At 52.9% G+C, this 14964-nt stretch overlaps 1 protein-coding gene across 3 annotated transcripts in view; it reads right to left on the reverse strand.

Annotated features, from left to right (window-relative positions):
* NEK6 (NIMA related kinase 6) overlaps positions 1 to 10495 on the reverse strand; it is a 97427-nt gene extending 86932 nt beyond the window's left edge. Inside the window, exon 1 of one of the 3 annotated variants that reach the window (XM_045373797.3) lies at positions 10373 to 10495. The gene's annotated coding sequence lies outside the window, so the exon portion shown is untranslated. Of the gene's footprint in view, positions 1 to 6895; positions 7023 to 10083; positions 10154 to 10372 lie in introns of those variants that run through there. The other 2 variants (XM_005580810.5, XM_005580809.5) reach the window with 2 other exon arrangements.
* Between the last annotated feature and the right edge of the window lie 4469 nt (positions 10496 to 14964).

A 14964-nucleotide genomic window follows, 5' to 3' on the forward strand; every position in this document is an offset into this window, starting at 1 on the left:
GGTGGTCGTTACATGTCCACTGGGAAGTGAATGCATTCACCTGTGGCACACAGCACACCCTACGAGCTGGCACACAGTAGGGACTCAGTCATATTTATTCTGTTTCATTCCACCCTCAGTGCCTAGCACCAGGCCAGGTACATCAGCAAATAGTGCTGGATGAATGGCAACTGAAGGAATAAATGTGTGACCAGATAAACCACTTAATTAGCTAATAAATGAATGAGGGATAATGACTCCCTATCTGATGGTCCAAATTACACTGTGTAAGACCCTCCTCCTAAGAAATAAAGGCTCTCCAGTAACCTGTACTGGGTAGGAAAAGGGTTTTTTTCTGGGTAATTAAATATCTCAATTGCTAACATTAGCACATCACAGTGACCATATGTCCTCACTGTGTAATTTCAAAGATGCCACCCCATAAGCCATTTGAGCATCCAGGGACTTCGCACAGCAGACAGCATCTTCCAAACCGCCTCTCCCGTCCCTGAATGGCACTAAATACTTCTACAGATCACTGCCGCTTTGGGAGTTTGGAAAGTGGGGCCATGATGTATCCCACCTACAGGCGATCAATGTCTGAAGACACAGAACACCATAAAGGTCTGTATGAGTGAAAAGTGTTAGCTCGGAGTACAAGCACTTTCTCTGCACATTTCCCTAGGAAGATGGGGCAGGTACCTCATCTGATTCCTGCATGTTTCCCCAGGGGCCAAGGCGGCGTGTGGTGCTCAGCCATCCTTTGCTGAATGGCACCGTGAAACCTGGTCACGAGGCTTCCTCATTTCAGGGTCCTGGTGCCCAGTCTAGGGGCAGCCCAGCACCCGGTGTGCCCATTACCCCTTGGAGAAAACCACCGAATGTTTCCCAAATGCCACGCTGTCGCCACCAGGCTGGCTCCAAGAGCAGGCGGCTCCCACACTTGTCCCAGCCTCTGCACAGACAAAAACCCAGTCCTCATTTCCTCTTGGGTTAGGTAAGGAGGCTGGCATTTTAAACAAACACAAAAGGCCACGACATTCCCGGGGGAGATGAACAAAGGAAATGTACACACACTGACTCAGTCCGGCACGCCGGGCCCACTCGAGGTCCTGGTGTAACTGAATCCAGGCGGACTCGACCGGACCTGCCAAGCCCAGGGGCGGGTTCCCTCTCCTCTGCTGCCTTCTGTGTGCCATGTGGTGCCCAGTGATCCTGCCATCTGGGCATCCACCCTGGTGGCCCGCCAAGGCCACATCAGCTACAGAATCTTTCCTCTTTCAATGCTGGGTTTCCTGCTTTCTAAGACGGGGTGGAATCTGGGGTCCTGCTTATTTGCTGAAAAGTCATGTCTGTGCCACGAGGTGGCTTGCTTAGCCTTTCCTCAAAGCAACCCCCCAAAAAAATGCCCTCTGAACAAAATAAGTGCGTGCTTGGTAGAAAATGCAGCTTTAAGACACAGCATTGACCCATTCCAACCCAAAGCCCTCCTATGCAGACATGTGGGAGCTGCCTCTGCAGGGAAGGGGCATAGGAAGGAGAGCCTGTAACTCTGGGAGGCAGAGCCCTTCTGGGCTTAGGTCCCTCCTCATTGGAATAATTCGAGGATGAGCATTTCTCTAAGAAACCTCTTCTCCCAGGGAAGGGCCAGCTTAGCTCAACTCAGCCCTGCGCAGCCCACTGAGGGCAGTGAGGAACGTTTGCTAACAGATTCGTTCACTCCATATAAACATTCTCCAAAGATCTTGCTGCGGCATGTCCACTTAAAACTTCCCATTTACTCAATAAATATTAATTGAGCTCCTCCTATGTGCCAGGCACGATGCTGGGCATAGAGAATACCGTTGTGGTCCACAGACCCAGTCCCACCCCCTCCTGGACTGCACGTTCAGTCTGTGATGCAGGTTACAACCATGCGATGACAAGACGGATGTTCAGGGGCCCTGGCATGGTACCTGGGTGCATGCTGTTCCTTCCAGCTGCCTACGGGCCCTCACCCAGGCCCTGATCTGGGCAGCTCACAGCCCACATCCTGGTCACTTCTGGAGGGCAGCCTCTGTCCTCCGATTTTCAGCTCAGACCCCCAGGCTGTGGGTGTCCTCACAGCACTCACGCTGATGCTCATCAAGTACCACAGATCCTGGACTCTCTGGGTCTCTGCTTCCTCATCTATAAATTGGGCATAATGGTACCCACATCACAGCATCACTGGGAGGATGAAGCGCGTTCCCTCAGGTTAAGGGTTAGATTAGAACATGAGCCACGGCAAGTGCCTGGTAAGGCGATCTACCGACGGGAGCAAAGGCCGAGGAAGCAGAAGGAAGTTCCACAGCCCCGGCTCTCACCTCCCGGCCCCACTTGCCTCCCCACCCTGGGGTCTACCTGCCCTTCACCCCAGCCTTCTCAGGCCTCTGGCAAACCCCACGTCTCCCTCCAGGTGAGTTCAAACACCGCTCACTGCCGCAAGCTCTCCTACTTCCCCAGAGAGTGCATTCCAAAAGACGCCACCTGCAAATCGATCAAGAGCACCTAAGAAGGGGTTGTGACAGCCTCTGTCCCCACCAGGTGGTGAGAGGCCAATGGGTGGGGCCGTTAGAGGGTCTTTGTGCGGGCTCCCAGCACAATGTCTGACACAGGACTTCTATCCAGACATACGTCTTGAAGGAATGAGAGAATGTGCCACACACCAGCCAGCGCAAGCATCTCTGGTCAGCAGAAGAGAGTCCCCTTAGCCCACATGACAGTGGAAGGTCTGTGTTTTTGCGTCAAAACTTTTCACCCACAGTCCAGGCCCAGGTGTCACAACCAGAGTCTTAGTCTGAAAGTTGGGACAGTGATCTGATTTAGGCTACACAGCAGCAGGCTGCATGTGGGACCTGAGGCTGGTTATGGTGTCTCTCTGGGCCTCAGTGTCCCCATGTGTAAAAGGAGGGGGTTTCATGCTTTTATTTATTTTTTTAAGCAAGAGAAACTTGTCTTTTTTTTTTTTTTTGAGACAGAGTCTCGCTCTATTGCCCAGGCTGGAGTGCAGTGGTGCCATCTCGGCTCACTGCAACCTCTGCCTCCCGGGTTCAAGTGATTCTCCTGCCTCAGTTTCCCGAGTAGCTGGGATTACAGGCGCCCATCACCATGCCCAGCTAATTTTTGTATTTTTAGTAAAGACGGGGTTTCACCATGTTGGTCAGGCTGGTCTCAAACTCCTGACCTCATGATCCACCTGCCTCGGCCTCCCAAAGTGCTGGGATTACAGGCGTGAGCCACTGTGCCTGGCCAAAACTTTTCTGTTTAACATTTTTCTCAGATAAATTTAACCATTTTAAAGCAAACCGCTCGATGGGATTTATTACAATCACAATGTTGTGCAACCACCACCTTCATCTGGTTCCAAAACATCTGCGTCACCCCAATAAAAACCCATGTCCTTTAAGCAGTTGCTCCCCAGTATCCCCCCCATCAGAGGCCCTGGTAACCACCAATCTGCTTTCGGTCTCTGTGGATTTATCTATTCTGGCTATTTCATGTATCTTAAAATGACTCCTATGCAAAACCTCCTTATGTAAAACAGGCAACAGGAAGGTGGGTTTGCCCCCTTCGCCTCCCCGGAGCTCACATTCCTCATTTTTAGTGGCCTTTCAGGGAAAGCTCTGATGCCAGGCACCATTCTTTGCAGAATTCTTTTTTTTTTTTTTTTTTGAGACAGTGTCTCGCTCTGTTGCCCAGGCTGGAGTGTAGTGGCGTGATCTCGGCTCACCGCAGCCTCCGTCTCCTGGGTTCAAGTGATTCTCACGCCTCAGGCTCCCGAGTAGCTGAGATTAAAGGTGCACGCCACCATGCTCAGCTAATTTTTCGTATTTTTAGTAGTGATGGGGTTTTGTCATGTTGGCCGGGCTGGTCTCAAACTCCTGACCTCAAGTGATCTGCCCGCCTCGGCCTCTCAAAGTGCTGGGATTACAGGCATGAGCCACCAGGCCCGTCCTGGTCTTTGTGACTTTTAGATTACCTTTTCTGTCATATGGTACAACCTCTTAGCGGAATTCTAATCCTAAAGTTGAATTTCTAAGGCACATTACCCCCAGGGGTGCTGGAGGATCACAGGGCTGGTGCCTAGTGTCACTGGCTTGTTTTGTGGATGAGGGAGTAGAGGCTGGGCCCCCGTGAAGCCCTCCTTGCATGAGATGACTGCAGAGGAGTGAACCTCCAGAGCCTGGTGACACCTTCTCCTGGTGACTACAGCTGGGTCTAGGCTGTGACGAGCTGGCACAGAAGCCGCCCCAGAGGGATGGCCACTTCCAGAGGGCAAGGATCTCTCCACCAGCTCAGGAAAATGAGCCAGTTTAAGGGAAACTCAAACGGCTTTGCAGGGGGCGGGTGCACAAAATGTGCAGGACTCCCTCAGGCCTTGCTATGCAGACCTTTTCAGAAGGACTGCTGGGTGAAGAGGGCTGCTCACTTCTGCCCCACAGCCAGGCCTGTGCCAGCCGCTCCTGTCAGCACAGTCCTCTGCAGGGCTGACGCTGTGTAAATAATTAACAAAACATCTGCCTTGCTTCATAACACACCGTGGCTGACACAGCTCTCAGGGCCTTCAGAGACCTCCAACACCACACCGAGGACTTATGGCCTTGCCTTGGGGGGGTGGGTGGGGACAAGAGCAGACACTGAGAGGCAAACATTTTCTTGAGGTGCCACAGGGCCACCCTGGTGCTTAAATCCTGCCTCTTTGCAAACTGCACTGTCTCCTTCCCTTCCGTTTTGGGAGCCATGATCCTAGGAAGGTGCTCTGGTGGAATCCAGAGGGGTCCCCGGCACCCACTTCCGGCCTTGTTTAGGGCCTCAATACAGGGGCACTGGAGACATTCTGGGCCACGGACTATGGGTCCTGGCTGAGTGACCCTGGGTGGGTCCTTGGTCATTAAAGCTTTTCCATGTCTCTCATGTAATCTCGGGGAAGGAGCATCAAGCACTTACAAGGTGCTGAGCATCTGAAATGCATTATTTCACTTAGTTCCTCCCCCAAACTTTCTGAGGTCATAATATCATCCTTGTTTTCCAGATGAGGACACTGAGGTTCAGAGCAGTGGGCAACGTGCTCAGGAGAGGCAGGTCTGGGACTCCAGCCTCACTCACTCCATCGGGTGCCCGAGCCCAGGCTCTCAATGCGGTTGCAGGGGAGCGCCTTGTTCTCTCTGAGCCTCAGGTTCCATTCTGTGAAACAAATGGCTGGCGAGAGTCCTTCCGACTCCAAAAGTCCACAATAAATAAACCCAGTGCTCATCTCAACCCCAGTGGGTGTGTGCGAAGCTCTCTGGATTGGGAGCCCAGTGAATTCCTCATCAGCAGCTTGGATTCATTAGAGCTGAAGGTCATGTGCATCCATCCTTTTGCAGGTGTCTTCCCAACAAGCCCAAGTTTCAAAGACGTTGAGGACAAGGAACAAGAGAGGGCAGGCATTCGAGAAGGGGCCTGCGGACTAATTCCCATACTGCCACTCACCTGCAGTAAGAACGCCCCTCTGGAACATGGAGTTCTTCTTAAAGGGATCTCTGTTCACCCGGGTCAACACGACCCACCCCGCAAACCTCAGCCTAATTCTGAAGCACGAGGGTTAAACAATTCGGGGAAAATGCAGGCACTGCAGGCTCTGAATGGCAACTTCCCTCCCCCTTCCCCTGTCCAAATTCCTTCACACTCTATGGAATTCCCACATAAAGCCCCTTTTTTCTTTTCTATGAGGTCACCATCACGCAGATGTCTAAGAGAAAGAAAGAACGGCTCCATGCAGATCCAGGCCACTGCAACTGAATGCATTTCAGATCTTGGCCACCCCATCTTTCGATTCCCATGGCCCCCCCACTTGCCCAGCCACAGCTACAGTGGCGGTGGCCAGTCAGGTCTGGTGGGGTGCTGTGATCCTGCCCCTGCTGAAGGCCTGGCTAGAAGACCTGTTTCTTTACCACCAGACCACCCGAGAAGCCATCTGTGGAAAAATCCAGAACTGGAGACAATGGCGCAGCCCGTGTATGTGGGTCTGTGTCCACACAAGCGAGTCCTGTTAGAGGGACAGATGTCAAAATGCTAGCTCCCACTCCAAGTTCAAGTTCCCAAAGTTAATGTCACAGGAAATTACACCACCAACTGATTTGCCCTGATGTCGGCTCCTCCGTCTGGAAGTCGAGTCTGAGAAGGCCATTGGTTTAGTTCAGCTTTGGCCAAGGGAAGGGACCAGCTCAGACAGGAATGAGGGAAAGTGCTGGCCTGATTTTTTTTTCTTTTTAAACTAACATTTTCCCCAAAAGTTATCTTGCCATTACCCAAGCGTCACAAGTGAAAAGACAGCCAAATACCAAAAAGCCACTGAGGCCCTCAACAGTGTCTGCTCATTTCAAAGCCATCTCACAGACAGCCAGGAGGTACCCCGGCCACCGCAGACCACCCCTCATTCCAAGAGCACTCCTGCTCCCCAGAGCTCCATGTTCCGTGTAAAGTTCCATGGCAATGTGCACGCCACTTCCTAAGAATGATGTCAGCAAAAAAAAAAAAAAAAGATAAAAACGTAGAAACAAGGACTATTTTTACCTCCCCAAATCACAGGCCAGACGGGAGAAAAATCCATCAATGCCAGAAATGTGGCTGAGCCTTCGCACAAGATCTATTATTTCACACCTTAAATTAACGCATCTCAAAGCAATTTGCAAATGTTCGTCAATTTGCAGAACGTACATGGAAGGGAGAGAAATACCTTTTCCTTTCAACACCGAAGGACACTGGCGGGGGGCACAACACGGCCCAAACCACACAGGTCCTCACACACAACATTCATTTCAAGCACACGTAGTAGAAGCCGTGATCAAAATGGAAATGAGCAGGGAAAAAAAGGCAGGCAGGGGACTTAAATGACAAGAGACAAGAAGCCTACCTAGAAGTGATCACGCTGTCAGATATTTAGGACTGTGAGTCAGGCCCGTGAAGGTGACATCGGGGGGTCAGAACGCCGGACTCTTCCTGCGAGCAGTGTCCCAGCCTCATCTCCACACAAGTCTGGCAGTGGCTACCCGTATTTAATCTTGGATGATTCATCAGGGCCCTCCACTCTCCACCCTCCAACTCCCTTGCTTGGTCTAGCCTGAGAAGGGGAAGGAAATATTCTTCTCTTTTTGACAACTGTTTTGACACTTCCCCTATGAAAAGTATCTGGGGCACTTAAAGAAAAGAAAAAATGTGAATGGCGGCCCTTTCTCTCCAGTAGCTATGGCCCTGGGCGAGGAAGGCCAGCAGTACCTTCTAGAAGACCTCTCCCAGGTCTCGCGCAACCCAGCCCTGCAGGAACCTAGCCTGTCTTAACCTACTTGGCTTTGCAGCATGCAACAGAAGCAAAGCACGACAAAGGCAGCCAGATGTGGTTTAAGGTGAGGAACTCTGGAATCAGAGATGTGGGTTCGAATCCCGACTCTGCCATTTGCAGGTTTATGACCTTGCCCAAGTTACTTAACCTCCCTCTCTGTAAGATCAGGAAAATGACACTGAACCTCAGCGCAGGCCAGGCACCCAGCCCAGTGCCTGCCACCTTCCTAGTACAGTGGGGAGACCATGGGCTTGGCTCAGACAAGCCTGGGTTCAAATCCAGGTCTGCTCTGTATTGGTACATGGTCTTTGGCGCATTCTCTCATCTCTCTGTGTCCCAGTTTCCTCGCCTGTAAATGGGCATCATGATGGTTCCCATCTCAGTGTTGGTGAGTGGACTGGGGGAAATACGGCACCAGACGTAGCACACAGTATATCCTCAATAAATGCGGACATGGCCGGGCATGGTGGCTCATGCCTGTAATTCCAGCACTTTGGGAGGCTGAGTTGGGTGGATCACCTGAGGTCAGGAGTTTGAGACCAGCCTGGTTGGCCAACATGGTCAAACCCCATCTCTACTAAAAATACAAAAATTACCTGGGTGCAGTGGCATGTGCCTGTAATCCCAGCTACTCAGGAGGCTGAGGCAGGAGGATCACTGGAACCCAGGAGGCAGAGGGGGCAGTGAGCTGAGATTGCGCCACTGCACTCCAGCCTGGGCAACAGAGACGTTGTCTCAAAATTAAATAAATAAGTAAAAGTAAATGGGGACCATCTGTCATGGTGCTACTTTAACGAAATTATGCAGGTCACGTCTCTGAACCTCGGTTTCCTCATTTGTGAAATGGGGATAATAAACCCTATCTACGATGAGAAGAAAATGAACGGATGTGTGTTAAAGTACTCAGCACTAGGTCTGTGCACCTCAGCCAGTCAAATACCATATCCCAAGTGCAGTGGAAAGAGGAAAGGCTGTGAGGTTGGGCAGGTGACTTAGGATTCTGCCCCCACCTCCTCTCAGCTGCCCCAGGACACAGGCTTGACCCCCGTGTGCCTCAGTTTCCTTGTGCACAAAACCAAAAGCATTTTCTGTCGCAGAAGAGCACTGGGAGATTCACACACCCTAGAACGGCTCCCAGCACACAGTCCCTTCTGCTCTGTAAATGGGAACCTCCTCCCCATTTCCCTCCTCTGCCCTTGTTCAAACCCACCAGAAATGCCACCAGTTAAAGCCGGGCGCTCCATTTCTGGAAACCCAAACAGCTCTAAATCCAGACCAACCTGGGTCTAAGGCCTTCAGTCTGAGACTTTATTTTGTGGAGATACAAACTACTTTTTAGTCATTTCCGAAGCAGACGGGACGGCAGAGGCTGACAAACCACAGGGACCATTTTAAATCCTGGGCCTTTTCTTCTGGGAAGTTAGGCAAGAACCTTCCCAAATGTTTGCCCATCAGGCTTTCTGCCAGGGAGTGACTCATTCCACGGCTCCCCACAGGCATATTTTATTTGGGGGTGGGGGATGCAGGGAGGGCTTGGCCTTGATGGGGGAAGGAGAGGGGGCATTTCCAGCAAACTCAGAAGGTGTTTTCTTTTTTTCATTTTCAGGACAAAAAAGAAAAAGAATGTGGGTCTTTTTTGCTTCCTTCCAGGTTTTGTTTGCTAAAAGAAGACGTCCAAAGTTCACTCGGTAAGCTCAAACTCGCTGAGTCCGGGGCAGGCGCTTCCAGCCGGCTCTGCGTCCCTTTCAATGAAATTCTTCTTCCATTAACGACACGGTTTTTAAACGTGCCTTCAAGACCTGCCTGCACGTACTGTACACCAAACTAAGGCGACATTTTCCCCCAGAAAAGGCAAGCTGAATTTGGAAAAGTCAGAGCAAGTAGGGAGCTCTGGAGTTTCTAAAGTTTGCCTTAAAACAATTAAGACTTTCAACTGCAAAGATTTTCAACAGTTAGAGAGTGCGCACACACACACAAAAGCCTGTCAGTCAAAACTGCAAGGACAGACCTCGAAAGCTGGTGTCCCAAGCCCGCTGTGATCAATTTGTTACCGTCCTGGGACTCACACTTGGAGCCTAAGCGAGGTATACATAAATCAAAAGATCCATCTACTTAGCAGGGCGGGCAGAGAGGCACCCACATACACAGGCAAGTATAAGGTCAGCCCCCCAGGCCTGGCTGAAAAGAGTCAAGAACAAAGACAGGGGAGCCCGGAGGGTATTTAGGAAAACACCGTCCTCGGGTGCCCGGCCGAGGCCCACCACAGCCTCCGCTCGCCCAGCCTGTGTGTGCAGAGAGGGTCCTGCCAGTGGCCCTGCCACAGCCTGGTTTTGAGACCTTCGCCTCTGTCAGGCCCAGCCAGGCTCTGAGTCTGTCCTCCCGGCCCCTGGTTCACCAGATCAGGCCCAGTCCTGACCCCCAGCCCATGCCAGGCCGATTCTCTCTCCACGGGCTCCCTGGCTTGGGGGCCATCACTGTGCAAAGGCCTGGTGGGCGCAAAGGGGGCCCTCAACCTCAGTAATAAACACGCTCGCGCGGTCCTGCACACTCGTTATACTCACACCCACACAGGCACACTTTCGCCCTCCTGGGCTCACGCATGTGCGTGCACACAAATCACTTTGGAATGCACACACGTGCACACACACACTCCCTGAAACCCGCACGTACTCCCTGCGGCGCCCGGCACACTCCTCCGCCCGTCGTCCCCACTCGGGAAGTGGGTAGCGGGGAGCCATGCCCGCGTCCCCGCACGCACTCACCCCAACAACGCCACCAGACGCTCCGGGGTGCACACGCACACCCGCCGGGGACGCGCACACCCCGGGACACGCGGACACGCCGCCGCCCCCGCCCGCGCCCGCCCGCCCGCCCACCGACACGCTCAGCCCCGCGCGGCCACACGCGCGCCCGCCTCCCGCTCTCCCCCGCGGAGCCCCGGGCGCGCGCCCGCCCTCGGCCCGGCTGGGGGTGACGGCCCAGCCGCCCGGCCCCCGCCCCTCCCCGGCCCGCGGGGCCCCACCGGCCCGGCCCCAGCCCCAGGCTACTCACCGGCGCGCGGGCGGGCTCGGCTGCCGCGGGGGGACCGGTGCGCGGGCCCGCGGGCGGCTAGAGCGGTGCGTCCCACACGAGTTGGCGGCGCCGCGGCCGCACGCCAGTCCGCTCGGTTCCGCCGCCGCGCGCGCGCGCGCCCGCCCCTCCCCGCCGCGGGGCCGCGCCGCCCCCTGCGCTCGTGCGCGCTGCCGCCACGCAAGCTTGAGGGGCGGGGGGCGCCCCGACGGCGTCCTTCCTGGGCCTGGACCCCTCGACTCCGCCAAGTCCTGCGGCCGATCCGCTCGGCAGAGAAACCCCTTCCCCATTTCAGAGATGAGAAGACTGAGGCCCAGAGTCACAGGGCGCAGGCCGGCGTCTCCCCCTCTTCTCTGGCTTTAGACTTACGATGAGGGTCTGCAGGCAGCCAACCCTTGAACTCCTCCCGTGCATCTTCGGATTCCCCATCACCTAGCATTGCTCCTGCCACAGTCCTAGTTATACTGAAATTGGCAAAGTAACAAGCACTTATTTTGCACCAGCTGAATGCAGGCACTGAAGTAGGCTCCAAGAGTATTCCGATGAGGGGAAGGCCCTGTCCCCCGCCCTCAAAGTGCCAGCGACTCTTCATCTGGAGCTCCCACTTCCTGTGGCCCCCAGGGTCCAGCAAGAGCCAATGTGCAGAGGTTTCTGGAAGTGGTAAAAGTCCCCACTAAAGAATGCTGAACGCGCCCTCTAGAAGTCAGAGCCTCCCTGGGACCCAAGCAGCTCAGTTCTCACTTCACCTCCTCCCTGCGCCGAGAGCAGCCGCTCCTGGCTGGGTCGTTTCCACCCCTGCCGCTTCCCCTCCATATTCAAAACTGCGCTGCCCCCCAGGAGGGCTGGAGCTAGGGACACTGACTGCCTGCTGAGGCACAGCACTGTACTGGGCACAGGGTGAATGCGTGTCGGGCTTCTGTTTGCCAAATGAGTGAAGGTGCTTTAACTGGCCGTGATGTGTAATAATGACACCAACTGAGCGTCCACCATGTGTGCCAACGTTACCCTTGTGCCCATTTTACAGATGGGCTTAATGAGGCTTAGAAATGAAATTTCAGGCTGGTTGTGGTGGTTCACACCTGTAATCCCACTACTATGGGAGGCCGAGGTGGGAGGATGCCTTGAGGCCAGGAGTTTGAGGCCAGCCTGGGCAATATAACAAAACCCCATGTCTATTAAAAAAAAATGTAAGAATTTGCTGGGTGTGGTGGTGCCTACCTGCAGTCCCAGCTACTCGAGAGGCTGAGGCGGGAGGATCTCTTGAGGAACTCTTGTCATAGGAGTTAGCAGCTGTAGTGAGCTATGATCGCACCACTGCACTCCAGCCTGGACAACAACAATAAAAAGCAAATTCTTTTGTTCAGAGTCACGCAGATGGTAAGTGGTTGCGCTAGAAAGTGGACGGCAGATTGTCTAATTCTAGTACCTGTGTGTTCCAATTACTAGGCAGCCCTGCCTCAGGAATAGCATAGCCCTGGGCTGCTGGAACAAGAGGGCAGACAAGGAAGCAGCTGGCCCACAGGAGCCGGCCTGGTCTCAGCTCTTGTGGATGAAAATGCATACATCACAAACCAATGGGGGGAAAATGGATCATTCTGCAAATTGTTTAGCTGTTTATCTGGAGGTCTGTTTACAGCCTTGCCTCACATGATATACACCACAATAAATGTCAGACAGATTGAAAAGTTAAATAGAAGAAATAAACACTGCAACAAATAATAGAAAGAAATCGAAGTTCTGAGACAGCGTATTGCCGTGTTACTAGAGGATTTGTGATACTGGCCATATTCGTGCAGCAAACATCAGTTCATTCATTGGTTCACCCGACACATCTATGAGCACCTGCCATGGGCCTGGTACTTTTCTAGGCACTGGGATAAAGGAGTGAACAAAATATGGCCCTTTCTTGGGGCTTCAGTCAAGGGGGAGGTATGGGGTGGGAGGAAGACATTGTGACTATCTGCCTTTTCGAGGATAAGAAGTTAGGTGGAGAAATAACTCAGGGAAGAGTAGGAGGACCCAGGGGTGCTTTTTTATAGGGGGTGCTGGGAGAGGGCCCTTCTGATGAGGTGACATCTGAGCAGAGGCCTGAATGAGGGAGTGGGAGAAGTCAGTAGGGGCCTACTATGTGGAGGGCAGGTCCCATACTCTGGCAGCTATTCAGTTAAGCTACAGAGCAAGAACCAGAAACTCCCTTTTGAAGGAAACTTTGGGAGCCCCATCAGGCCACTGGGAGGAAAAGGACTGCCCCCATCCCCAACACACAATATCTGTGTAAGACTTTACTGTTTGCAAAGCCCTTCCCCAGCTTCACAGAACCCCTATGATAGATACTCGTGATGTCCTCATTTTCCAGTTAGGAAACCGAGGCTCAGAGAGGTCAAGCAGTTTGTCCCAGGTCACAGAGCCAGTGATAATCCACAGAGGTAGGTGTGGCTGCAGGCAGGCTGAGTGTTAGGGGAATAAAGAAGCCTTGTCCTGGGATACAGGAGTGAACAAAATCTACCCCTGACTCTCTTGGGGCTTCAGCCAAAGTGGGATAGTGGGATGGGAGGCAGACACTGTGAATGTCTGGCATTTCAAAGATAAGAAGTTTGGTGAAGACTGGGTGCAGTGGCTCATTCTGTAATCCCAGCACTTTGGGAGGCCGAGGTGGTGGATCACCTGAGGTCAGGAGTTCAAGACCAGCCTGGCCAACATGGCGAAACCCAGTCTCTACTAAAAATAAAAAAATTAGTCGGGCATGGTGACATGTGCCTGTAATCCCAGCAACTTAGGAGGCTGGGGCTGGAAAATCTCTTGAACCCAGGAGGCCAAGGTCGCGGTGAGCTGAGATCGCGCCATTGCACTCCAGCCTGGACAACAGAGAGCAAGACTCTGTCTCGGAAAAAAAAAAAAAGTTTGGTGGAAAAATAAAGCAGGGATGGGTAGGAGGACCCAGGAATGCTTTTGCATCAGGGCTCCGCCTCCCCCTTGGACTGCAATTCAGAGATGGGAGGGGTGGGAGCAGGGGGGAGAAATCCTGTGCACCCCATTTTCCTGGCCTTCCTCCTTCTCCTCCATCCCTCATGGCTACTTCCTTCCCTCTGTCCTGGGCCCTGTGCAGATGGTCCCAGCTCCTGGTGACACTATGGGGCAAACATCAGGTTTAGCCTGCTCAGAGATCCTTGAATTCCCTGCAGTACCCTGCTACCCTGACGAGGGCACAGTGGAGTGATAAGGTACAATGCAAGCTGAACCCCACTCAACTTTTGTTTTTAACTCAAAGGAGTTTTTAGGGAGTCCCAAAATGAGTCATCATGAAGCGCTGCTTTGCAAAATGGCACCCAGAATTAGGATGAGCGTCTCCCTGCACACGGTGCCTCACGCTTCTGCCCACCGAGGTGTTGTTCATCTGGTCTGGGAGAAAGTCTGTCTCCATTCACCCCAAAGAGTTTCAGGATTCAGTGTGTGTTGTTTCATTATTTCTCTGCACGAAGGGAAGAGAAACTACTGCTTACCGGGCACCTTCTCTGCAGCTGGCTCTGTATGAGACAGTTAATTCTTATAGCATCCCTTGAGATAGGCGTCATGATTTATGTTTTATAGATGAAGAAACCGAGGCTCAGAAAACAGCCAGGATTTGAATCCGGGTTAACTCAAGTCCTTTATCGTTGTCAGTATTAGGGGAGGGGGTAGTGGGGGAGACAGGAGAGGCAAGAACTTTAGAATCAGGCCATGTTCCTTTGAGGTCGCTTTGTTACAAAATATCATCTTGCCAGCTTCCTGGTGATGGGATTTTTTGTGGGGAGAGAGTTCCAGTTTTCCCAGAAGAATTCATTTGCTTTCGTCATCCGGGTGCGATTATTAACAGCAACCCCTTTCCCTCTGCAAGTGTCTTGCTTTGGATGATCAACTTTAGGGTCACCTTGGTTGTCTACAAAGGCCACTGCATTGGGGGATTCATATTTTACATTATACAAAATGGCGGCGTCTTGTCTGCTGGGCCCTTCGCCACATGCTGATGTCTGGGTGTCCCGCCAAGAACTTCCAGGAGAGTTTAAGCAGTTAAGTCACATTTTTAGGAACAGCAAACCCTGCTGGCTACGGAAGGAGTTGGGACCCTCTCCACCTCCTCCCCAGCCCTGCCATCACTCCCTGTGTGACCACGGGCCAGTCCCTGCCTAGCAGAAGGCGGGGATGTGTCTCCAAGAATCCTGTCAACCTTAACCTTCTAAGATTTCCTGTTACTTGATGACCCTGGGGAATTTCGGTCAGGATAGGGATGTAGGAGACATCACACCATCATATGGCTCACTTTATAAAGTAGCAGGTTTGGCCGGGCGCGGTGGCTCAAGCCTGTAATCCCAGCACTTTGGGAGGCCGAGACGGGCGGATCACGAGGTCAGGAGATCGAGACCATCCTGGCTAACACAATGAAACCCCGTCTCCACTAAAAATACAAAAAAATTAGCTGGGCGTGGTGGCGGCGCCTGTAGTCCCAGCTACTCAGGAGGCTGAGGCAGGAGAATGGCGGGAACCCGGGAGGCGGAGCTTGCAGTGAGCCGAGATCGCGCCACTGCACTCCAGCCTGG

Source organism: Macaca fascicularis, chromosome 15 (assembly GCF_037993035.2).
Source record: "Macaca fascicularis isolate 582-1 chromosome 15, T2T-MFA8v1.1".
Classification (NCBI taxonomy): domain Eukaryota; kingdom Metazoa; phylum Chordata; class Mammalia; order Primates; family Cercopithecidae; genus Macaca; species Macaca fascicularis.